Here is a 26,568-nt window from a genome sequence, read left to right on the forward strand (position 1 = left end):
GTGGATATTTTACGAAAACCCTGGACGGAAACCTAGCTGGTCCCAGGGAAATCAGCCACCTCTACCTCTACCCCTACCCTTACTTCTACCTTTAGCTCTGCCCACCCCTACCAGGAAAATGGGACGAGGTTGTTCCAAGAGAGGGGGATTATGTTTTTTCATAAAATTGAGAGATATGTAAATTATTTTAACATATAAAGTCTCAAATATATATATAAAAAATAGCACGAATTTATCTGATACAAATTTTAATTAAAAATCTTAATATAAATTAAGTATTTTCTGGATTTTGCGACTTTTATTCCCCTTCCAAGCGATCGAAGGATGGAATATTCCAGAAGTTTTGTTAGATTCGTGGCGTATGGGTAGCGAGCAAACTGCGTTCGTCCAACGGATGCACGCGGATGGGAAAATAGCGGCGTAGGGCGTTACGATACGTTGCGTCATACCCCGGATGGTTTTCCGGATAGGGCAGTAATTTGGCGGCGCGGCGCAAGCGCCGCAAGCGCCGCAAGGCAGGTCCTGACGAACTGCAAGAACTCGGAGTAGTCGTAAGACGAACGTCAAACTGACCAGTTGGTGACGCTCTGCAAGCTCTGAAGTACCTTCGCTATCCCTCTAGCTTCCAGAGATAGCTTGGGAAGTCGAAGCAACAGGACGAAGTCCAAACAGACGACAGTCTGTACAGACATACAACGCAAACTTCTTTGCTTCAGAAGACTATCAACAAGGTTTGTTTTTTTTATTAATATACTTTATTCTTATTGTTATATGTATGTGTGTATTTTATATATTTTATATATTTTATATATTCTTCTTCTTGTTGTAACAAAGAAAGAAAACGGTGACTGATTTATTAATACGATCTGTATTCTCGATTTCAATAATTGCTATTGATGACTATCGATTTTAACATCACACAGGTGATGGTACAACTAAATGATTATTTGGTGTATCGGAGAATGAATTATTAAATAGTTCGGTATTGGAACGATGTAACAGAGACAAGAAATTTCATTTTTTCTAGATTATTATTTCTATGTTTGTTCGGAATATCGGAGAATATTACTAAAATTATTATAATTCGATATTGGAACAGTTTAACAGAGAATATTAATTATATAATATTCTTACTTACAAGAAATATTTATATATGTCAGTTGAGAAGAGAAAAACAAACGTAAAAAATTTCGACATTGATAATTCACGAAGAAAGGCTGGACTAGAAAAAAAGTCTTTCTTTCTACGTGTCTCTATCTAAATGTCGCCGGAGAAGCCGGCGGAATGAAAGACGCGCGAAATGAATTCGAGTTCTCATTCTCTTTCTCTTTCTTAACTTTTCTCTACTGTAAGCGTAAATGTAACGAAGTAAAGTAATAGGACGAGCGTGAGAAAGATAAAGATTGACGTACCTGTTTTGCTTTCGATCTCAAGTTCGACGGCAGTAGTCTTCCGAGCAGTTGGGACGCACTGTCGTTGAAACGGTAATTACATTGAAGTGGTGCGAATGTAGTTTTGGTGATACTCGACGATATTTCGAGAGAATGTAAAGAAAGAACAAAGATGTAAGAAATCGAGATGTAAAGAAATTCTCTAAAAACTGACATTCTTGTACCAGTTGCGCTCCGATACAAGTATACAAATTTTATCTGAATTTTATATTCTTTATCTTATATTCTTTTATATTCTTTACGTACATCGGGGTTACTGTTTAGTCTTTAACCCTTTCATAGGCACTGGAAATCACTGTTTAACGAAAATATATTCTTATTTCTAGAGTTTGCTATTATGTATATATAGATTTTTTATTCTTTCTAGTTCTATATGTTAATCTAGAAAAATAGATCCAATATAGAGGGTAAGGAACACAATCTGTTCTTATTTTAGAGGATAATAGCAAAAAAATTAATCAATTCTGTTAAAATAAATATATGGTCTATTTAATATACATCTATAATGGAGTTTGTTCCTTTTTAACCAAAATATAAGTTGTGCCTTTGGAAGGGTTAAGAAAGGATGTAAAAATTATTTTATTAATATATTGATATAATATTTATATAATATTTTATATTAATATGATATTTATATTGAAATTTATCCTCTTTGCAAAAATGTAAGTTATGCCCTCGAAAGACTTAAAGACAGATGTAAAATGGGCATAAAATTTTGTTAAGTACAAAGGTAAAAAGTAAATTGATATATCGAACTCTCGTAGTAAGTTCGATGAATGCATATGACATGAAACTGAAAATCTGTTACAGTTGTTGTACAGAAGGAAAACTTTTTAAATGATTTTTTTGTGGCGATACATTATGTAATGTGTCACCTATGTATGTGTCAAACCAACAAAATTGATTATATTTCTATGATAATCTTTCATTTATTTTATTAATATATTGATGTGATATTTATATAATATTTTGTATTAATATAATATTTATATAATATTTTATGTTAATATAATATTTATATTATATTGAAATATTATTATATAATTATTATATAATTATATGTTATATTGAAATTTATCCCCTTTGCCAAAAATGTAAGTTATGCCCTCGAAAGACTTAAAGACAGATGTAAAATGGGCATAAAATTTTGTTAATTACAAAGGTAAGAAGTAAATTGATATATCGAACTCTCGTAGTAAGTTCGATGAAAGCATATGACATGAAACTGAAAATCTGTTACAGTTTTTGTACAGAAGGAAAACTTTTTAAATGACTTTTTTGTGGCGATACATTATGTAATGTGTCACCTATCTATATGTGTCAAACCAACAAAATTGATTATATTTCTATGGTAATCTTTCATTTATTTTATTAATATATTGATGTGATATTTATATAATATTTTGTGTTAATATAATATTTATATAATATTTTATGTTAATATAATATTTATATTATATTGAAATATTATTTTATAATTATTATATAATTATATGTTATATTGAAATTTATCCTCTTTGCCAAAAATGTAAGTTATGCCCTCGAAAGACTTAAAGACAGATGTAAAATGGGCATAAAATTTTGTTAATTACAAAGGTAAGAAGTAAATTGATATATATCGAACTCTCGTAGTAAGTTCGATGAATGCATATGGCATGAAAATGAAAATCTGTTGGAGTTGTTGTACAGAAGGAAAACATTTTAAATGACATTTTTGTGGCGATACATTATGTAATGTGTCACCTATGTATATGTGTCAAACCAACAAAATTGATTATATTTCTATGATAATCTTTAATTTTTTTTATTAATATATTGATGTGATATTTATATAATATTTTGTATTAATATAATATTTATATAATATTTTATATTGATATAATATTTATATTATATTGAAATATTATTATATAATTATTATATAATTATATGTTATATTGAAATTTATCCTCTTTGCCAAAAATGTAAGTTATGCCCTCGAAAGACTTAAAGACAGATGTAAAATGGGCATAAAATTTTGTTAATTACAAAGGTAAGAAGTAAATTGATATATCGAACTCTCGTAGTAAGTTCGATGAAAGCATATGACATGAAACTGAAAATCTGTTACAGTTGTTGTACAGAAGGAAAACTTTTAAAATGACTTTTTTGTGGCGATACATTATATAATGTGTCACCTATCTATATGTGTCAAACCAACAAAATTGATTATATTTCTATGATAATCTTTCATTTATTTTATTAATATATTGATGTGATATTTATATAATATTTTGTATTAATATAATATTTATATTGAAATTTATCCTCTTTGTCAAAAATGTAAGTTATGCCCTCGAAAGACTTAAAGACAGATGTAAAATGGGCATAAAATCATGTTAATTACAAAGGTAAGAAGTAAATTGATATATATCGAACTCTCGTAGTAAGTTCGATGAATGTACATGACATGAAAATGAAAATCTGTTAGAATTGTTGTACAGAAGGAAAACTTTTTAAATGACATTTTTGTGGCGATACATTATGTAATGTGTCACCTATCTATATGTGTCAAACCAACAAAATTGATTATATTTCTATGATAATCTTTCATTTATTTTATTAATATATTGGTGTGATATTTATATAATATTTTGTATTAATATAATATTTATATTGAAATTTATCCTCTTTGCCAAAAATGTAAGTTATGCCCTCGAAAGACTTAAAGACAGATATAAAATGGGCATAAAATTATGTTAATTACAAAGGTAAGAAGTAAATTGATATATATCGAACTCTCGTAGTAAGTTCGATGAATGTACATGACATGAAAATGAAAATCTGTTAGAGTTGTTGTACAGAAGGAAAACTTTTTAAATTACTTTTTTGTGTCGATACATTATGTATATGTGTCATCTATGTATATGTGTCAAACCAACAAAATTGATTGTATTTCTATGATAATCTTTCAATTGACGCGAATATATGCTCGGGATGATTTCTAATGGCAACTTCGAAAGTGATAGGTGTCGAAGTCAATACCTCATTATAAGATGTGAAGTGCAGTGTATATACGTATATAACTAGAACGCATAAAGTTAAATGTCCTCTGTGAAATAGTTTGAATTTAGATGAGCGGTTTAATCAAGCGAAAAACGTGAATAGCGCAGCTTGAACCCTTTCTCTGTACACGAGAGCTTTAAAACAAATGGAAATATCATGGTAATGTTCCACTATCAATTATATCGCCAGTACAGCAAAACACACGCGACGGTTTCATGGCCTTTGAAAGCGGGCAATTCGTTAATTGTTCTTTACATTTTATACAGACGAACTTATTAAGACGTGATTATTAAGACAAACAATATTTTAATATCATAGTGCGCGATATCTTTAAAGTTAAATAAAGAAACAATTTTTGTAAAATGGGATTAATTGATAATGTAGGTTTAAAATCCCCGTATGAAAAATGAAAAATGTAATTTGTCTTCTTTCCCTACAATTTCCAACTCTTCAGATTTCTGAATATCTAATTAAGTAATGAAAATCGCGAATCATAAGAAGTGTTTAAAAATATTATTAAGAATATTCTTTCAAATATTCCGTACAATGATTTTGTCTTGTCCATAACGTTAGATATCAGTGGCACATTATTTTCGAAGTATGTAAGAATTTCCGTATCTGAATAATTCAATAACTACATCAAAAGAAAGCTAGTACGAAACAAACGGCTAAAAGGAAGAGATTTTTTCTGTGAGACGTGGATTAACGAGATTTTATGAGCAATGAGGGATTATCTGACTGAAAGAATGAAAGACATCGGATGAAATTAAAACGGCTGTTTCGTTTTTTGTTTGAAATTGTAGTTTTTTCCTGCCTAGAAACATTTTCTATTCGGATTTTTGCTTATATTATACCGTCACGTAATCACACGATACAGAGAATTTTTCTGTACTAATCTCTCGTGAAATCTTGTGTGAGATTTTCTATTCATCAAAAATATTCAATGGTTCAACTTAGTTTTCTTTCTTTTTAGATGTAATTCGCAAAACGGTAATCGAATAAAGAATTCACGATTCGGTAAACGTTCTTTGGAAACTTTCTAAAATGGGGTAGGGTCCAAAGTTATCAGTGTACTGTGAATATTTATGAAAATTTGTATTTTTGTACATACAATCTGCAAAATGGAATTTAAATTTAGATAGAAAAATGTTTTATTTATTAAATATTGTGAGTGGTACTCTACTTTAAATGTTTTATATATGTCTGTATATTCATGTATATTCAAATTTCCTATGAATGCATAGAAATCCGTAGCAAAGTTATGAGAGAATATCATCATTTTTATCCCTCTGTTTCATAATATAGGAACAACATCGTATATTCGATTTATTAGAATTATGTTCGGGAATATGAAAGAACGTTCCGTGGTCTGTCGCCTATTTGGAGAAGAAATATTTAAGCGCAACTGTGTTTCACTGGCTATTTCTCTCATCGGCGGCACGCTTTCCTCTTTAAATTTCACTTATCTCGGTTTGCAGGGGTACCGAGTAGAAAATAACTTTTTTCTATTTGAATTCTCGTAATCTCGCGTTTTTACTTACCCGCTCGATGCTCCTCGCTGTTTCGTTTGTTTGTCCGTTGCTGGTTTTACTTATTTTTTCCATGGAATGCAATGGTTTCCAGAGTTGTGCGTTTGAAACGCAATGTTATATCGCTGAACGTGAATTTAATGCGCTTTAAGTATGAGGAGACAGTATTTCGTTATTTTTACGAAATAACTAGGAGAACAACGCAGATTCTCTGATTAAAAGCGACGTTAAAAGACTTAGTAGGGATTTTCGTCGAGAAAAAAATATATTTCATTTTAAAAGCGAAATGAGTAACGATTTAAACGTTAAAATGTATTTTTCAGCTGAACATATTTCGACTTACGTAAATACTTGCTTCGTTTATTTAAAGATCTGTTAAGGAGTGGTTAATCTTCAAAGATAAGGTGGTTAATTTCTTCAGGGCACAAACTTAATTTAAACTTAACTCAAACTTGAAACTTTGCATCTGTAAATGGTAGTGACGTTTGCTGTTGATTATTTATATTTTTCATGAATATGAAGTTAAAGAATTATGGAATAAATATAACTGAGTTATCAATTTTAGTAAAATTTATGTGCCAATTAATTATTATTAATGTATACACAAGTTATATTATACACAAGTAGAAAAAAATAACATTGGAAAATTACTTAACTTTAATTATTTGAAATGTTTCTATGTTTATTTTTTGTATATCCTCATCTTAACAACAATAAAAAAATGATTTACAGGAAATTTACAGTTATTGCTGTAGATATGTTCGTAGGATTCAGTGATATGACTACATGTATTGCGTCATCCCATAAGTTCGTGCCGACTTTTGCGTAGACATTTCATGTGTCGATTTATACGGCGATAAAGGACCAATTCACTTGAAAAATGGGAAGAAGTTGTACAACGAGAGGGAAATTACATTTCTTCATGAAACTGGAAAGTATGTAAACAATTTTAACATATATAACCGCTCGAAAAACGGAACGAACTTATGGGATGACCTAATATATCTTTGATTCAGGGGAATTGTGGTTAAATTAAGGAAACTAAAGTTGAACTTGCAGTAATACAATCTTTATATTAAACGTTAAAATACATCTTAAAAAAGTTGCATGTAACGAACGGAAACGAATTCTAGAAATATGCGATATAAATTTTTTTATCTGCGAATTTCTAACTAAATTACATCTTGTTAAAAACAATCGAGTGCCTGGATATTTTTGACTATTTACTGGTGTATATTATAAAAATTACAAGTAATTATAATTGTAATCTATAATTTACAATTGCAATGTTTCCATTACTCAATTCACACATAACCACATTAAAGATTGCTGAACTTATACAGCAGTGGACAAAAGAAAATTTAAAATTCATACTTGTATATAATAACTATATTATATTAATAGTTTCGTTTGTAAATTTTCTTTTGCGCATCTTAAAACACATTCATATTCACACAATAGCATTCTGTATACTTTTAACAGTTTAAAACATATTTCTTTTTTCGATTAGTAACGCATTACAGGCTTATACACATAAAATTACAAACATGTCACAGTACGATATTATAGCAGAGTTATAGTTAGATACATATGCGTGTCGCAAAATGTTGTCGCTGTAAATATCTATCGACAGCAGTACTCTATGCGTGTCGAATGTTTGCTTTCCCCATTAGTCACTAGCAAATGCACAACTGGTATTGTATCCACGCCCCTTTGCTTCAGCTGCACAGTCACAGGCAGCTATAGTCTTTTCATTTCTGCTCACATACCGTTTCTCGTTTAATATCGAAATATCGTGTTCCACTTTTTTCTTCTAATCTCCAAACCGCTTTCCATTCGGTGTTACTGCAGTTGTACGTGCTCACGGTTCAAATCGATTCTGAAATTGTGAAACTTACAACGATCGCGATGAAATCTATCTCTCTCTTCATAGATTCCTTATTTTTCATCGGAACTATAATGCATTTCTAAACGAGTGTTCACTTTAACGTATCTACTTACCATGAACTTCCCTGAAACTGTTGCATGAGAATGAATTGTGGAAACGTGGAAGAACTTTATTTGTACTGTTCGGGAGAGGAGGTTGGCGTTTGCAGAATTTATGAAACAGTGAAATAATGTCGAATAAGAAGGGATGTATCAAAGGAGAATTGTCGTGATAGTAGATTATGTAATAAAATAGAAAGATAATATTTCAGCACTCTTTATTTGAAATTAAAATGACAAGTGAAAAAGATAAATAATTTCTCCGCCAAAAATGGGAAATAAGTAATTTACTCATGTTTTTGATATATTATTTATTCTAAAAAGGAATATTAACATTTAGTACAATTTATTGCTATATGATGTTTGATATATGGGATATTTAATGATTTTGTTATACATAATAGCCATATGTAGCAATCTACGCATTATTAACTACTAGTCAATTCTTCTTTTACCATATCAAATCTTCTTTTACCATACGTACAGATCACACCTCAGTATGGTGAAGCTTAATCATTTAAATAGTATTTAAACAATCGTTCCCTATGGCTGGTTGAAATTTCAAAATAGAACATTTTTTATTTTAGAAATCTGTATTCGACGAATTCGTGTAATTTTTCTCTTATACGTTTATACTTTATATGCTTTATTATTTTTATAACGAATTACGAAATAAATATATGTACAAAGCTATGGATTTATCTCGACAGGAGAGACATCATTCAGAGACTTAATGCAACCGTAGCAAAGCGGATAAAACGTGGTAAAAAATCGATTTCGCTACAGATCAAAGGCATCTACATTATTTGGTCAGTCGTGTGGAAAATAGCTCGGTCTGTAGTACTTGCATATCCTGTAAATAATTTTGTATGCTTAACGTTATTTTGAAATGTACGCAATTTTATATCGCGAAGATACCTAGCTTACGTAAGGTGGGAGGTAAATGTGTAAAATAGACGCTGTGGAAACAAAAGTCTGATTCAGAATCAACAACCCTTGTTATGTTGTTTTAGTTTTAGAATGATCGAACTACGAATCTACTATTATTTTATATTAATTCCTTTCTTATATCATACCTTTATCGACAATAATTTGGATTCTGGGGAAAGGTCAATTGTATTAATTTAATGCCATTATTTTTTATCGTATTGTGATATTCTGTCGTTAAAAAATGTCATAAGTTTAAGAAAAATATTAAAGAATTGTTCAGAAATATCTCTTGGTGCCGTTGAAAATCTTTGAAGAGGAGATCGGAGCACAAAAATTCAAAGAATGTAATAGGAGTACTTGAGACAGCTATTACAATTTTGTCTTCTGAACACAATGGTATTTATGATCTCACTAAATTCATGTTAAAGAATGTGGCACTATAGAAAGAGGCAGGGTTCTTCTTTAATTAGAACTTTCTTTTACGCACTGCAGAATCACTAAAATTATTATCGCTTAAAAATTGTTCTTTTGTTATTAAGAAAGCTAAAGAGTTGTTCCCTTTTATAATTAAAATTTTTACTCGTCGTTAAAGAGTTCTACAGCATTTCTTAAAAATGTTATCCTTGAAAGTTCTTTCGAGCATAGTAACGTCTATTATTATATGTTTCGAAACAATATACGACCACATATAAAATTAAGTAATAAGGTTTCTCTAATTCTTCCATATGTTTCCCCTATAAATTTCTCAACGCTTTTTTCGTTACGAATTCTCTATTTAACATCTTCCTCTCTTTTCTAGTTGTATTTTTATTCTCTGCTTGCTAATAGCATTTCATTGGAAATTCCAGCGGTTTTCTTTTATTATTATGTCCTCCCAAGCAACGCGTATTTCGGGTTTTATCCTGCAGTGATGGTGCTCGCTGTACATACGACATTATTTTTAGCGAGTTCAGCTGACAGAAAAATTTTCACCATTCTTTTTATCTGGTTTTCCATTAACACGATATATCCTTCTGCAACCATGATGATTATAATTATAACTACCTATATTTTATTCATACAGCGCTTCGCGCTTAAATAAACGTTTGAGTTGTTACATTAATCGTTGGTTGCGTATTTTCTCACCGTTATTAAGAAACAGTCCGGGAATCCTATCTGTGAATTTCTCCCTTTTTTCGCGCTTGGCATTATCGTGACGATGCGCGAAACTACATTCTCAGCAGTATCGCAATGCAGCCTGTTCCATTTTTCCGATTGAGAAGAATTTCCCCTTTATATTTCACGTGCTAAGGCTTTCTCGATATCCTCTTTGCAAAGCCTACTTAAGGATATTTTCAACTTATTCTATCTGGTCTATGCATCCGATGTATCCAATGCTAACTCCACGATTTAATGTCTATTTTCGTACAGAGCAGTAACGAAAGGTTGCTACACGAATCTTCATTTTACCTATTAGATGTCACAACAAGTATTTTACTTTGGATATTTTATATCTATATTTTTGCGTATGATATGCATTCTGAGTATCTATGCCTCATCAAATTTATATATTAATTTATTTGTAAATATTGTCATAGCTACATAAAAATCCACTACTCTACTTGACTAATTCTTAGTATCGTACAGTACAAATAAAAGTAATTAAATAAAAATTAGTTTTGAAAAATAAGGAGAATATCAGAAGCAAATTACGTTTATGAAAAAATCGCTAAACATGTAGACACTAAGTATTAAGTTCTGCGACTCAATCTATCAAGGATAGTCTGGGTGAAGCTTTTCAGTCCTAGGATTATCTGGCTAGGATTCTACAGTCTAGAGATGGTTCTCGGTTTTAGAATGGTTCAGTCGAGGTTTCTCGATCCGAGGATGGTCTGAGTAGAGCTTTTAAGTTCTGAAAGCTCGCTCAGTTGAGGTTTTTATGCCAGAGAATGGCTTGATTAACACTTCTCAGTTTCTGGACGGTTCGGTTCGTATTTCTTCATAATATATGATCGAACAGTTTTTGTCTTTTGATCTGCAGATGGTTCTGTTACCTAATCTGTAATGTTCCCTATATTTCCATACTGGGATGTGATGGTCCTATAATTTATCGTATGTCTGATACAAGTGTTAGCATTTCAGAACTACAGACATCGAGGTCGAGTGTTTTTGGCATAGTCCAGAGTAGATTGTCGATGTTTGTGGTCATGAAATTTAATATCCTACAACCTTCCCCAACTTTAATGTATTGTATGGATTTCGAGGTGCTATGGTTTCGGAATATGAGGTAGTTTGTACGGATCCATGGACATAACATTTGCAATCCTATGCCCTTTCAGTGATTTTGGATAGGTTCTTCGATTCTGGGGTCAAAAGCAACAGTAGTGTGGACTATGGAGGAGCAATATGGTACAGTTATCATAGACTTTAAAGTTTTACGATCATGAAATGGCCTACAATGTATCTGTTGAGTCTTAGTTTGTCGATAGATCATCGACTCTAAATGAAAGTAACGTAATACTGTAATAACTTGAAATATTTTAGTATAGCATATGTTAAATTTTATGCTTATATTATGAATATCATTTCTATCCAATACATATATATATTTCCAATTACAAGAACATATTAAAACACCTGCTGATCTTGCACGAAATTATTTAACGATTACGAATATGTATCTGTAATTTCATTTGCTTGTTAAATGAGAAATAAGCGATTCATATAAGTACTTTAACATTTAGAAATGTGCAAAAAACATCTATAATTGGAACAAAACTCACTTCTAATTTAACACCATGATTAGTTTCTAATGAAACTGTTCCATGTTCTGCTCCATGATTTTAAATATACGATTGTTGTAGAATCAAGAAGGTTAAAGAAACAAAGTCGTTGGATCTATCTGCTTTAACTACGGATAGAGCTATAGAGGCAAGTCAGGAACATGGGCGGCAACGTGAAGGGAATATGAATATAGAGACAAAACGTATCATTTCCGCGTTTTATTTACTTATTAATTGCCCTCCCTTGAACGATCATCGTCCATTTAAACCCGGAACCTTGGCCGGTGGTGCAGTTGTTGCACGAGTTGTCCGCTTTGTGTCGGGTCGAACCGCTAATAAATATGCAGAGGATATCCATTTTTTAATTAGAGCGTCCGCCGGACGATAGGTTTCATTAATTCTTTCAGAATCGATCACGGATACATCGTTCGTTATTCGTTGTTCATGTGACCACCGTTTGTTCTGCAATTATGCCTCTGGTTGGTTATTACTCGTTAATACTGTGCAAAGCTGAAGTGTTTGATCGCAAGCTATAAGAAGTCCGCTCCTTGAATAATTGAGAAACGTTCACTTTAGATGATTCGTTAAATGTGCGATGGAAGCCGTTCTTGCGTTCTTATAATGAGATTGAATGTGAATCCTGTAAATTCGACCAATCGCGGGGAGACACAATCGCGAGGAGACACGTCAACGGGAGTCGTAAATTCCCGTTACGATTATAATAATCGACGCCGCGAGTGATTAACAGTGTTATAACTTATATATTTTCCAACAACATCATATAATTACACACACTAGTAAAGTCGCTGAATATGAGGATTATATTGATTGAGGCTAATATTGCCCTTGTGTTGTAACAATTGATCAGATCCGACTTTGATTAAATCGAATCAATAGATTCACTCGAATGACCGAATGAATAGACTTCGACTGCTTGACTTCGGCTGTATGACTTGACTGAGTGACTTAAACTGACTGAACTGACTGAACTGAACTGACTGGACTCCTTTGCGTAACTGCTCTTTGAGGATGCGAATCAGTAGAATTGACCCTCTTGGTGGCTTAGAAGCAGTAGTAGCAGTAATAGCAATAGGAGCAATAGGAGCCGTAAGAGCCGTAGGAACTGCAGGCACTGTGAGAGCTATTGAAATTTTTCAGAGAAATCTGTTCTTTATATTCATTGATGAATCAATTTACTTATTCGTATCCATAACAATGAATGAATATTAAAGAATCTGATAATAACTTTTTATATAAATAGCTAATGTCAGAAAGTACTATATACTACTATTATTTACTACTATAGTACTACTATTAGTACTATATACTACTAATATTATTTTTATTAAGAACAATCTATTCTTAATTAATTATTAATCTAATTAAGAATCTAATTAACAATTTGTTCTTTATATTCATTGATGAATCAATTTACTTATTTGTATCCATAAAAATGAATGAATCTGATAATAACTGATAAATAATATAGAATAATATAGAATAATATAGAATAATATAGAATATGATAAAATAATATAGATAAATAATAAAGAATCTGATAATAACTTTTTATATAAATAGCTAATGTCAGAAAGTATTATATACTACTATTATTTACTACTATAGTACTACTATTAGTACTATATACTACTAATATTATTTTTATTAAGAATAATCTGTTCTTAATTAATTATTAATCTAATTAAGAATCTAATTAACAATTTGTTTTTTATATTCATTGATGAATCAATTTACTTATTCGTATCCATAAATATGAATGAATATTAAAGAATCTAATAATAACTTTTTATATAAATAGTTAGTGTCAGAAAGTATTATATACTACTATTATTTACTACTATAGTACTACTATTAGTACTATATACTACTAATATTATTTTTATTAAGAATAATCTGTTCTTAATTAATTATTAATCTAATTAAAAATCTAATTAACAATTTGTTTTTTATATTCATTGATGAATCAATTTACTTATTCGTATCCATAAAAATGAATGAATATTAAAGAATCTGATAATAACTTTTTATATAAATAGCTAATGTCAGAAAGTATTATATACTACTATTATTTACTACTATAGTACTACTATTAGTACTATATACTACTAATATTATTTTTATTAAGAATAATCTGTTCTTAATTAATTATTAATCTAATTAAAAATCTAATTAACAATTTGTTTTTTATATTCATTGATGAATCAATTTACTTATTCGTATCCATAAAAATGAATGAATATTAAAGAATCTGATAATAACTTTTTATATAAATAGCTAGTGTCAGAAAGTACTATATACTATTATTATTTACTACTATAGTACTACTATTAGTACTATATACTACTAATATTATTTTTATTAAGAATATTATCTTTATCAAGAATATTGGATTCGTTTTAAATTTAAAATGGAAGTAACTAAAATGATAGTTTTTAATTATAACAGTTTCTTTTTGTATCCTTTTTATACGAAAGTAATTATTTAAATCATTATCAAAATTAATCAATCATTGTAAAATGCACATGAAAAAAATTTTTTAGTGGAACGAGCAACAACTTACTTTCGATAAGGATGCTATCACGCAGCTGGGAAATCGACCAGAACCGCTTTTCTGCGGGATTGAGCGAATAATTTCATTACACAGACGGAACGTTCCCTGTAGAAACTGTTTTAATCCATAATTGTTGACTGTCTTCTGTATATGATTATCTATTTTAACTAGATTGTGATTTATTTTCGGTAAATCATAAGTGAACTGTAATTCCTTCTATATCAAGATGCAAAAATTATGTATTTTTTCCCATATTTAACCGTAACCTTTACAAGAGGTTTTGTGCACTGAAAGTAATTAAGTACACGTTTATTAGTTTCTATAGTTATCAGCTAAAAATTAATGAGCGGAGTAACGAATATCGAAAGAATATATTTTAACATGAAGGACGCTATAATAAATAAGAGAAATCAATGTGTAAAAGCGAGAACGTGTTAGTACGTGATAAATATAAGAAGAGAAGTCAACATTATCGCGATGCGAACGCGTCAAAGGAGTAGAAAGTAGGAGGGAATGTTACCCTGTTAGGTGGAAACGCATTTCCGCTGTTAACGACTTTCTTTTAGAACCTTTCAGTCTGGCAAATCAATTTCCTGTACCATGCGAACTTGTTTCTGGGTTTTTTTTCACCATTTCCACTAATTGTACGAGTGTATCAGTAAAATTCGAGCATCGTGATTTTAAAAAGGGTATTCCTTTCGTTGAAGGCAAAATATAATTTTTTGTTAGAAAATTTTTTCCTTTCCCATCTCGTACAATTGTTAATTCCTGAGATTACCTTTTCCTTCTATTTCATTTCCTATGTGAAAATTATAATTTGCTCTGTGAATTATTAAATTGCAGTCACCGTTAATTTCTCGCTAGAGTTACTCATTTAATTTTTGGAATTTTAATTAGAGTATATTTTCTTCTGACCTTGCAGTCATTAAGGATTTGCCATGTGTTCGTAATAATTTACTTCATTTTCTCGGGTTTCTAATGAAATTCAGAAGCAACTGGCATTTCACTACGGCTTAGAAGGGAAATAGTGACGTTAATCTGGCTATTCAGCCACGCGTCGACTTTGTTTTAGGAAAGCGTGGACATGGAAGCTCAAATCTGACTTTGAATTGATTTCGAATATATTTCTATGCTCAGTTTTATTTCAATTTCATCAATTCTTTATTTCAGTTCTTATTTTTTGACATTTTAACTTTCTTTAACGCCAGTTGTCCCTTATTTGGATTTAGATTAATTAAATGTACCATTACTGTTAGTTTAATTTCTAAAAAATGATCATGCTTCCAACAGGATGTTGTTCAATAGTGAGAAATTGGAAAATAAAATTAGATGGCCCTTGCAATTATCCTCTAAAAAATATAGAGATGAGATAATCTAGACGTATCCGAGATAATATTTTTAACAAAAACTCGAAAATCCTTAATCCTCTTGAATCCTAGTTCATTGATCTTTATCTTTACTTATCTTCACTTTCATAATTCTAGTTCATTAAACACAAAGAAAGTTTTGTTTCGTCTTCTCGAACATATGAAGCTTTTCTTTCAAATGTGAAGTAAAGTTAAACGATATAAATAAAAGTCCCTAGAATTACATATTTATATTGGATGAATATATGTAGCATTCATGTTTTGGTATGCCTTGAGAAGTGGGAAAAAAAGAACATTTCTTATAGTAACGGTGCTTTAATCAAGACCACTTGAAGTATTCTCAACGTGGAAAACTCGAGTCAGCTCTTCTGTGCTGGTCTTTCTCTCTTTGCATTTCAAGTGGGGCCTCATCCTTAGCTATGCAATTAATTATATCACAGACGGTTGAACTTTCCAACGTTCATCCTCCACTTGGAAAAATTAATTAATGTTGAAGTGATAAAATATTAGATTAAAGGTGATTATTATATTCATCAAGTTTATATTGTCGAATATATGATGTTGCGTTGACGTGCTACGATTTGAAAGGAAAGCGTACTTTTTTCAAGAGAAACATCCTCCTTTTATTGATATAATAAAGGTTAATTTTTAGGCAAAATTGAATTTTAATAGAATCAATATACTTTCACACACTATAGTACTACACATCATCGTAAAAGCTTGGAAATTCAAAATAAAATCTCCTACAAGGTATTCTATTCAGGAAAAATTAATTTCGTGGAATGAAAAGTCATTTGCACGTGTCTGAATTTTAATACACCAAAGTCACGTCGCATGATTATTGTAAAACGGATACACGTTTCATCGCATTCTATCGGCTCCTAACGTGATCAGTGAATTTAGACGAATGGCATGTTGCTACGCTCTCTGTACCTTAGAGTCGAGACATTAATTACTGTCGCCATCGTAACCTTAATCCTGGATCAGGTAATCCATGGATTATACGATACACTCCTATCTCGGCTGTCCAAGCTACTGCGCATTCTCTTCGTTCTTTGTTGTTCAAGTTTCAAATGGAGGTACTTGTTTAATGCCTATGATCGCCCGACTATAGAAACTTGTGTGCAATTAGCGTTTATTTCGAAATTTTTGAGGTTTCCCCTTTAGAAATTCCACGAATTTCTTACTTTCGCATTTAATTAAATTTCGTAAAGAATGGCTAAGGAAGAAAGCTTCTCCAGAAATTTGAGGGAAAATGTAAATTCTAGATAATTCTAGATAATTAACGTAGAAGATTAATCGAATCAATCTTGAATATAATAGAAAATTTTGGAGATGATTTAAAAATTGTTGCGGAAATGAACAAATTTTGGAAACTTAATTGCCAATGTTCGAGCAAAAGGAAGGAGATTGTTTACTTCAATATTTACACATAATACCTATTCATCCAAATTTACCAAATATAAGATGTTTTTGTTCAGTTCCTCAAATCACGGAACCTGAACGACTTCTAAAATCGTGCCAAGTTTCTCAAGAGGAAAATTGAAAACTGGCCAAATTCTACGCCCATTTACTCTGACAGTTTATCATTTCCTTTTAAACTGATCCATCACGTCATACAAATATCGATGATATTTGTAATCTCTGTAGGATTTCCTCAGTTACTTCTGTTATAATTATAACATTGAAGAATTTTCAGAAATAATCTTCGAACCGAAGAATAACTTTCTCATATTTTCCATAATAGAATTGACAAAAGTTACGAGAAACATTGGATTCGTTCCAAGGGAACTTTTTACAAGATAAGCTCGACCATTCAGTGGAATACCTCAAAGAGTATCCGTAAAAACCAAGCGAACTTCGTTCCAAGTTCACCGCGTTTTGTTCAAACTAGCCAGATCATGCGCTAGAATTTGCCTTGATCTTATAAGAAGGAAAGCAATTTGGTCAAAGTTAGTCGCACGTTTGGAGCTGGCCATATCTTCTGTAAGTGGTTCAGACTTGGTTGAAGTCGTTTGAGGTTCTACGTGCATATTCAAAGCATAGAACGAAGCCTAGTAAATCTAAACGACAGAGCTACTGTGACTGGATCACAAAAGACATGAAATGAGGCCGCTGGACTCGATCAAACTTAACTTCCGTTCATTTGCCCGAAGAAACGCTAGCACGTATACCTTGTCTTCGACGAGTCGATTCAAACAGCCGCTGTTTAGACTGCCGTAATCAACTATCCTAGATTCGACGAAATCTAACCGGCTTCACGCTAATCTGTTTAAATCACGCCGCGTCCTTTGAAGTTCGCGGGGCTCTTGTAATTTCTGGCTGGGTCAAACCGAATTATTCCGTGTCTCAGAGGGTTTTTGGGCGGACTCTATTTGAGCCTGTTTGAGTTTCCGTTCGTTTGGCGCCGCTGGATCTACTTCTACTCATTAAAATCCGGCTAGAGTCACTCGTTCATGTACGTAACACAGAATGCTTTATTATAGAGTTCTTAAAGGATTATTAGATTTAATGCGGCTTTAGCATATACATCTGTTCATCCTGAAGTGGTTGCACCAATGTATAAAATGTTTTGTTGTAAGCGGTGATGTGGTAAAATCTTGACTAGTAGAAAATCACAAAACACGATATTTTCATAATGGAATAATTGTTTTCGTACGACAGATATACGTCTTGAATTACCTCGTGAATATTAATATTAGATGGGGACAGAAATTTTCGAATAAAAATGTAATAATTTCTTCCAGTTTTTGTTACAAAGGATAACCTTGAATTTTATATTAATTGATGTCCTGGTGATTTATATTTCCACTAATCTTTCTAATTCGAACGACAGAGGAATTAGAAAGGGTGACAATTTAAGGTGAAGCCAAGCGATTAATTAGATCTAGTGTTATCTTTTAATTTCAATAGCGGCGTTCTTCGGAAGAATTAAAATTTAATCGCAAGAAAATTTCTTAATTACTGCGATGTTATTGTTATTATTGCATTAATACAACATCCACCTATCTTAAAAAGATACAAGTTTCTTCTTTCATTGAAAATTTTTCTGTTTCCAATTTTTTTACAACACGCGACAAATATTATGACAGAAATCTTAAATGTTATATCTGACAATACTTTTTTTCTGACAATACTTTCGCGAGATGGAAGGAGTTACTTATATAATTTATTTGAAATTTCGTGACTTTTGATAATTTATATCTATCATATACATTACTGGTTTAAATCATTCCTTTCAATTAATATTTTCCACAAATTGAAGATGGAAAAGAATAGTATGCATGATGAACCAATAACTTTGGAAATAGAATTTAATTATATTATAAACTTTGCTGGACGTTCTATTAACTCTCCATTAACCGATGACACCGCTATTCGAAATCCAGTATATTCTGCCTCGAGATCACATCATACTATGTAACAAAGTTTCATTCTTCGTCATATCATACATTGCTTAAATTGTTGTCAACTTGAACAATATCGACTTTTATCCATGGTATTTCGCGATAGATATTTCTATATTTTCCAGAATTCAAGCGAGCCTCTCACTAGCTAAACCGCATTTGTTAATTTCTTAATTTAATTTCCTAATTAATTCTCAAGAAATAAATTATTTGCATCCTTAAGTTCGTTTATTGCAAGAAGATTATATAAATAACAGTAAATTTTAAGATAAAACAGTGTCACGATAAGTGACAAACAATAAAACACTAACAAAAAGACAGTGTTTGTAATATAATCGCTTTTCTGTACTTTTCAATATATACAGTCGATTAATCTGGCTTCAGAGCGGCTCATATACATATACTAACTGGTCAAAGTATTTGTACACTCACCGTAGAAGTCTTTTCGAAGGAAACAACATTTTGAAATTTCATTAGAGTTTTAATGAGATACGACTGTTCTGAGTATATTGGTATTTGAAACCAATCAGAAAATGTATGTAGATACGGCAAGATATTTGTTGCAAACATATATTTAGTAAAAGATTAATGTACAGCATGAATATTCGTCTGAAACATGTAATAGAAATCTGTGAATATGATGGATAATCGGTTGTTTAAATATTTTCAATGCCTGCGAAATACATATAGATATTTGTACTAAATATCTTGTAATTTCTGTATATATTTTACAATTTACCGATATAATCACAACAGTCGAGTATTATTCTAGCGCTAATGGAATTTCGAAATGGTCCGTAAAGTACATGTAATATGAATTGATATTAAAAAATATCTACAAGTAGGTACGTATTGAAATACCTTCGCGAGCTTATGGATGTCATTAAAGAGGAAAACATACACTTCGCGATTTGTTACATAAGATTTTCTCACCCATTTAAAGAGCAAAACCGTTTTATCGTTAAATGCATCGCGCTGAAATCGATTTTCCTGGAGTTTCGCCGCAAGGAATGCAGAGGATTTTGATCGGTGACGCGATTTCACGTTAGATATTTCCACGGTCGATTGCTTGCGATCACGTGACCTAGATCTATCGATGGCGGATATCACGTTTTGGTATCCGATTTGACGAAAAGGAAATGCTCGAAATATCCGTGGATGGTGCACGAACCGCCACGCTACGCTGTGTGGAATTGGTTCACGCAGGGAGGGCTCACTTTTCGAGCCTATGGGGGCTGGCAAACCCACGTTCCCGCAGCCAGGGGGACCGTCGGGACAAGCGTTCCGTTTACGGTCCCTATGTACACCGCAGGGAAGGTCACCGGAGGAGTGAGGCAGCCACACTCTTTCCATGGGGCCTTGGGTAGTAGCGCACCCACGATCCTGACGCCAAGGGTGGGACCGTCGGGGACAGTTCAGGGTTTGGCTGCGCCCTGTTCCCCGCTTACGTGAGTCCCATCTGGGACTACCGAGTTTGGTTAGCAGAACACCGGACCGGTAGTGACGTGGCCGTACATCCACATGATAATTGGTTATAGATCAGAGGGAGTAGCGACCCCTCTGCGGGCAAAATGTCACAAACCAAAAACGGTTCTAGAAGGTGTTCTGGTTTCTTTCTTATAGACAGCAATAAATCATATCAAAAATATTTTGCAACATAACATGAAATATGCATAAAAAACATAAATGAAGTAGAATAAGGAAATTTTTCACTTTTTAGTTATTTTATTCATAACTTTATGTATTGTGATGCAAAATGATCGCCACTTATGGTTGTATTCCATAAACATTAACCCGAATGAAGTCCCAATTGTTATTAATTATTGCAGCGCAATACACGACCGTGGAGAAATTATTACAGTGAAATAACAATTAACGTTTGAAATATAAAATACGCTGGATGGTTATATTAAAATTAACTGATCAAAGTAATTGTTAATTAAAAAATTTTCGATAGAATTAAATCAGACTACAAAGCACGTACAATATTTATTATATATTAAAGCGCACAAAATAAAATTGTTGTTTATTACATGTATATAGCCTGATTACGTTTGAAATCACAAATATATAAATAGTAAGGAGTTGCTTTAAAGATATTTACGGAAATACTAAAGAAATAATATTTCTAAATATTTGAATATTACATCAAAGCAAATAAATTCTACACATTTGAGTAAATATAATAATATTATTTATTTATATATATAAATAATTAATTAGAGTAAACTATTCTAAAACAAATTATATTATGATTACTGATACATTATATTAATTGATAGCCATATACTATACATATAATATACAGATATTTGACAGACTGGACATGTAACATCATGTTGTTTATCAATTATATGAATTCCTGGATATTGAGAATTACAGAGTGTATCTGATAACACACAGCAATCCTCGATTGCAATTCGGACTTCAATTTCGGGAACACTGAAACGAAGTTATCAAGAATTCTACTCTCGTTCTCTGATACACGGGAATAGGAGAGAAACTGGCTAAACTACACGTGATTTCGCGTAGCAAGATTAGCAACTTTCAAAGAGACGAAATTAAACAGGAAGTAGACAAAATGGCCTTTCTAGTTTCATCCATTCTCGTGAAGCAGTCGATATTAACCGACCTTGAAAGTGTATCGGATGAGCTTAACACTTTTTCGATATTTTTTTTTACAGTAGCAGTGTAATATTACAAAATATTCTCGATTCTCCGATTAATCAATAATATCTATCCCAAAAGTATGGCGAAAAGTTTAAAATTGAATAATCGTTTAAAGTTTGAAATTTGATACGTGTCGAACGTTTCATATATCTGTAAAAAAACTTTTCAAGGTCCAATATTCGACAATTTCGTTGTGAAATTTCAGAGGAATTTAAGGATGATATATTTTCATAGAATTAGCATTTCATTAAATAATTCATGTGTCACCTTATCCGGTGGCTCGTCGTGATATACCGAATAAGTTTTACGAGCTCTTTTCCGAAAAAAATTTTCGTCTTCACCGGCAACGAGTTCCTTCAAACAGTATCTATACAGACTTCTAAAGCACATACTCAATTTCTCTAAGATTAAGAGAAATTGTGTTCGAAATCAGTATTTCCTTTGTTGGCAAAGATTCCTAATAGTTAATTCCTTTTCAATTTCCGTAAATGTGCATAGCAGAACTTACAATTGTGGCAATCTGGAGGCTCGAAGAAAAATAGTATTATTATTTAATATTATTATTAATTAATTGAAACTTCTGTTCTGGGCTATTTCTTTATGAAGCTTTCGAAACCTTATTCGATTAAATAGAGAAAAGAAAATTTTAAACGTAGCTAATATTAAGATGAAACAATTCAATTGAATTTAATGTTGCAAAACTCGAACTGGCATTTCCAACACAATTTACTCAATTCACCATTGTATCACATGGATCTTCTTCCTGGAAAACTCCTCAATTATGAAATTCAATTTGAAACGATAATAACAAAATGACAGGATTTTAATAATCTTCTTCTTACGTGAAAAGTCACTTTGCCGTAAAGTTAGCTACAAGTTTGCTAAATGTTTTCGAAGTTTTCGCAATTCAGTGAACCTTTCAGGATTTCCATCAGCTCGGGACGCTTTGCGCGTCCGAATTGCCGAAGAATTTAAAGAGGGGAAGACAGATCTCTACGGAACTCGTGCTCGCTTTGCATCGAATCGAAAGCTCTTTTCACTGAGTCATCCTGGCATTGCATTGTTTCGTTGTCTTTTATTCCCCCGATATTTTTGCCGCGCGGAATTCATTCTGTCCCATCGGTGACCTTGATACAGTGGTATCGATCTTTTTGGAGAAGTTGTGATAAAGCCGAGGAATCCGCTGGCTGATATCTAATGTTTAATGCGAGCAGAAAAGTCATTGGCCCGATGAAGAAGTTATAAATGAAGGTAATTCAACTTATTTTTCCAATTGGATAGAAAATCCTGAACTTTTTAGAAAGATGATCTCGATATTCTATCAACGTTATACGATTCGATCGTATACTCTTTCATTTGAAATTATTCACTTTTCATTCCCATTTAACAACTCGTTACTGAAATAGGAAATTGTGCAATTTATATTGGTGCAACGTATATTCTATATATTTACAATTGTAATATCTATTAGTTACTTGTTAGTTGTGTGATGCCATGATTCTCAATGGCAGATTAGTTAAGAGCTAAAAGGAAATTAACGAGAGAATGTTGATCAAGTTCTTCTTTGTCCATATTTCGTTTGTAGAATATGGAGTCTGTTTGCTTTACTGAATCAGTTATCAAGTGTCTAACACGTCGATTAGCAAGCGCACATATCAATGACATCGAATTTCAATCAAGCTCTACAATCTGTAAAGCTGCCTGTTTCGCGCCCTGTATTTCAGGTTTTCGCTATTTCTCACGTCACGTCACGTCGAGCCGCCTCACCGTACCCATTCTAATTAACGAGCAATCCTGTAACACGGTAATTACGCCGCGGTAATATTAACGATTTGCCTATTACTTCCGCTCACATCGATTTTCGTCATTCGCTATTTCTCGTCGAGACTAACGGCCATGAGAAATGAAGGAATTGCAGCATAAAATGGAAGGAAGGAATGTAAAGAAAAGAAACAAAGAAAAATACACAGAAGATTGAACATCCTTATAGTTTCTAGAGATAAACAAGTATGAATAGATTGAAATGGGATGAAATGAGGAGAAGAATAAGGATAGATGAGATAACAGGGGAACACGTGTGAGAACAAACGAAATAAATCGAAGCAGAAAAGAATAAAGTGGATCAGAATGCTGAAAAAGACAGCAGAGGAAAATGGAGAAGAACTGAAGATAATGATAAAATAGAGTGAAAGTAGGGGATAGTAGGATATAAAGACAGAATTTATGTAGTAGAATAAAGTGCAATAAAATATGGAAAAGAAAAACAGAGATAATAGAAACAGTGTACAAACGAAATATTAGGTTTGTCCACGTAAAGTATCGTTTGTTAATATATTTGATATAGTAACACTTGAAAAATACGTTAAAACGTATTTTTATAAATAATTTTTATAAACTACCAAAATATGTAGAATTACGTAGAAATTGTTTGAATCAAATATGACATATGGTATTTTAAAGAATTCACAGACACGTGTTCCAAATGTTATCTAGAGAACGAGATTTCATACAGACCAATCTCTGATAACAATGTTTTGTTCTGTTGAATAAAACAAAGTACAATGGAGTAGATGAGACTTTGCCAGTCAGTGAGTACGGCAAACTAAAATAGAGTAGAATCAAATAAAATGCAACAAAACAATATGTATAGAAACCGTAAACTAAAGCAGAGTGGAAATGCGATAGACGAAAGCAAACCACTGACAATTTTTTGAAAGCCCGAAAGAAAAGTGGAATAAAGAAATACATCCTTTGACAAAAATTTCCATCGTATTATTTTTATTCTCTGTACACAATGCAGTAGACCAAAATCACAAAAAAAAAACAATTCCCAGGAACATGTACGACCATCTGTCACGCGTTAAAGCCATGAGATTGAATTAATCCTTTGTGGTCTAACAATTTTTATGATTCAATCACTCAACACTGCTTCTACAATGGAAATTTTTGGTACCGACTTTGGAACTTTGTTTCGAAAAGAAAGGAATTATAAATGTTTGAAAATTTATTTATACAATATATCTCACTCTATAGAATAAAAGTTCGTCTATTAAATCATCTAGAGACAAACAGTTCATATAGTTGCAATTCATATAATAGAAATTCACTTATCATCTCCACTGCCTATTAATTTTCATTCGCATAATAAGAGCTTACATTCATATAAGTGAATTCAAACGGCGAAAGTACAGTTAATCGGGTACTAACTAAAACTTTGCTCGAATAGATGAAGTTCATACAAATGGAGGTGTGTCGTAAATAAATTTATGCTAGTTTCATACGTATTAAAGTTTTGTCGTGCTGCTGTTATTCGACAGACTTAGAATCCGCAGATGCGAAGATTCATGGCAAGGAATCGATATTTCCTATATACGATATTTCCGGGTATCGCGGTTCAAAGTAACAAAGACATAAGTTGACAACTTGCATATTTAATCGTATGTCTTTCACAAACTCGGCACTTGTTTATGAATATTATGTGCGATGAATATGAATTGCACGATATTTAATGATTTATGAATGAACTGTTTCCGGCGGTCACGCGATGGTTTTTGCATCGGTCTTTGTTATGCGTTTTAGGACAGCGACTAGCGGCAGAGTTAGGGCTCTTCTAACTTCCGCTTTCTTGCGGAATGCCACTTAACTAGATCAGTGATCTTTCTGGGTACAACGGTTTACATATATTCAGAAAATTTTCAATTTCGATTTTACCAAAATACCAAAATACTTGCCAATTGTACCATGATTCCTGGTACACACCCTAAATATTTCCCTATAATATCGCCAATAATGTCGTAATTGATGTGACATTAGACCCCAATTGAGAAGAAGAAAAAAAAAGGAACAGTTCTCACGTTATCGGTGTGGAGCCGCCAGTTAAGTAGACGAGTTTTAATTCGCAGCACGAAAGATGCACGGATATGACTTACAGTTTATCTTAGAAAGTTCCATTATCGATCGACGATGCCGGAAGTAGACTTCATTCAGGCCATGCCGTTAACCGATACCGTGGAAAAAGGAACGTGAGTAAAGGCTTGGACAGCTTTGTAAAAGACGCGAACCCTTTTCGTGTCGCGTTTACTCACTATTTGCACCGTTTAACTGCCTCCCCTGGGACGAGGGAAGCAAAGAGGGATGTTGGAACGACGTTCGGTCTGCTATTAGGATCGATGACGCATTAGAAGTGTTGCTTCGGTTTCATCGATCGAGATTTCATAGATAACTCAATACGAAAAGTCGAGGGCCGACTCGGGATTTTGTTGTGCGATGCTCTGTCGTGGTGAAAGAGTCTCGTGTTATCTCGAATGAGATATTTCTCGATAAAGGGCACTTTACCAAGGAGGAATTAGAAACTTTGTCTTCCGTACAGATTCTATAGGTTGCAAAATTGTTGGAATAAGTTTGCTTGGACTGGTCTGATTAATTTGTCTTTAAGTTAATTTTATTATTATTATTAATTAATTCTAATTCCTGTTATTAAAAAATGTTTTAAGCTTTCAAGAAAGTAAAAGCATTACTGTTGACATGCATGATTTCTTATATCATTTTTGTGCTGAAATTATTCGTAAAATATTAGTGTCTTTGTTTTCTGAAGTGAGAATGAGATGAGAACGTTAAAATTCGAGGATAGCAGTATGATTAAGTAACTTAATGGATCAGTTAATCCATTAAGGACGAATAATTAATCATTAACCGTTAACTTAATATTTCGTAATAGTTCACCATAAAATGGTGAACTATTCGTTTTTCAAATTATAGAACTGTCTTTGATGTCTCGATTTTTAGTAATTTCTCGATTTTAATAATTCCTTTTGAATTCTATGAAATTCCAATTTTCTGTGTGAAACTT

At 32.1% G+C, this 26,568-nt stretch overlaps 1 protein-coding gene across 1 annotated transcript in view; it reads left to right on the top strand.

Moving 5' to 3' along the window:
- The first annotated feature begins 360 nt into the window (after nucleotides 1-360).
- The window catches only part of LOC100645855 (5-hydroxytryptamine receptor 1-like), a 199,640-nt gene continuing 173,432 nt past the window's right edge, over nucleotides 361-26,568 (top strand). The window contains exon 1 of the mRNA XM_048406567.1: nucleotides 361-731. The gene's annotated coding sequence lies outside the window, so the exon portion shown is untranslated. The remainder of the gene's footprint in view (nucleotides 732-26,568) is intronic.

The sequence above is a fragment of the Bombus terrestris genome, chromosome 6 (genome assembly GCF_910591885.1).
Source record: "Bombus terrestris chromosome 6, iyBomTerr1.2, whole genome shotgun sequence".
Lineage (NCBI taxonomy): Eukaryota > Metazoa > Arthropoda > Insecta > Hymenoptera > Apidae > Bombus > Bombus terrestris.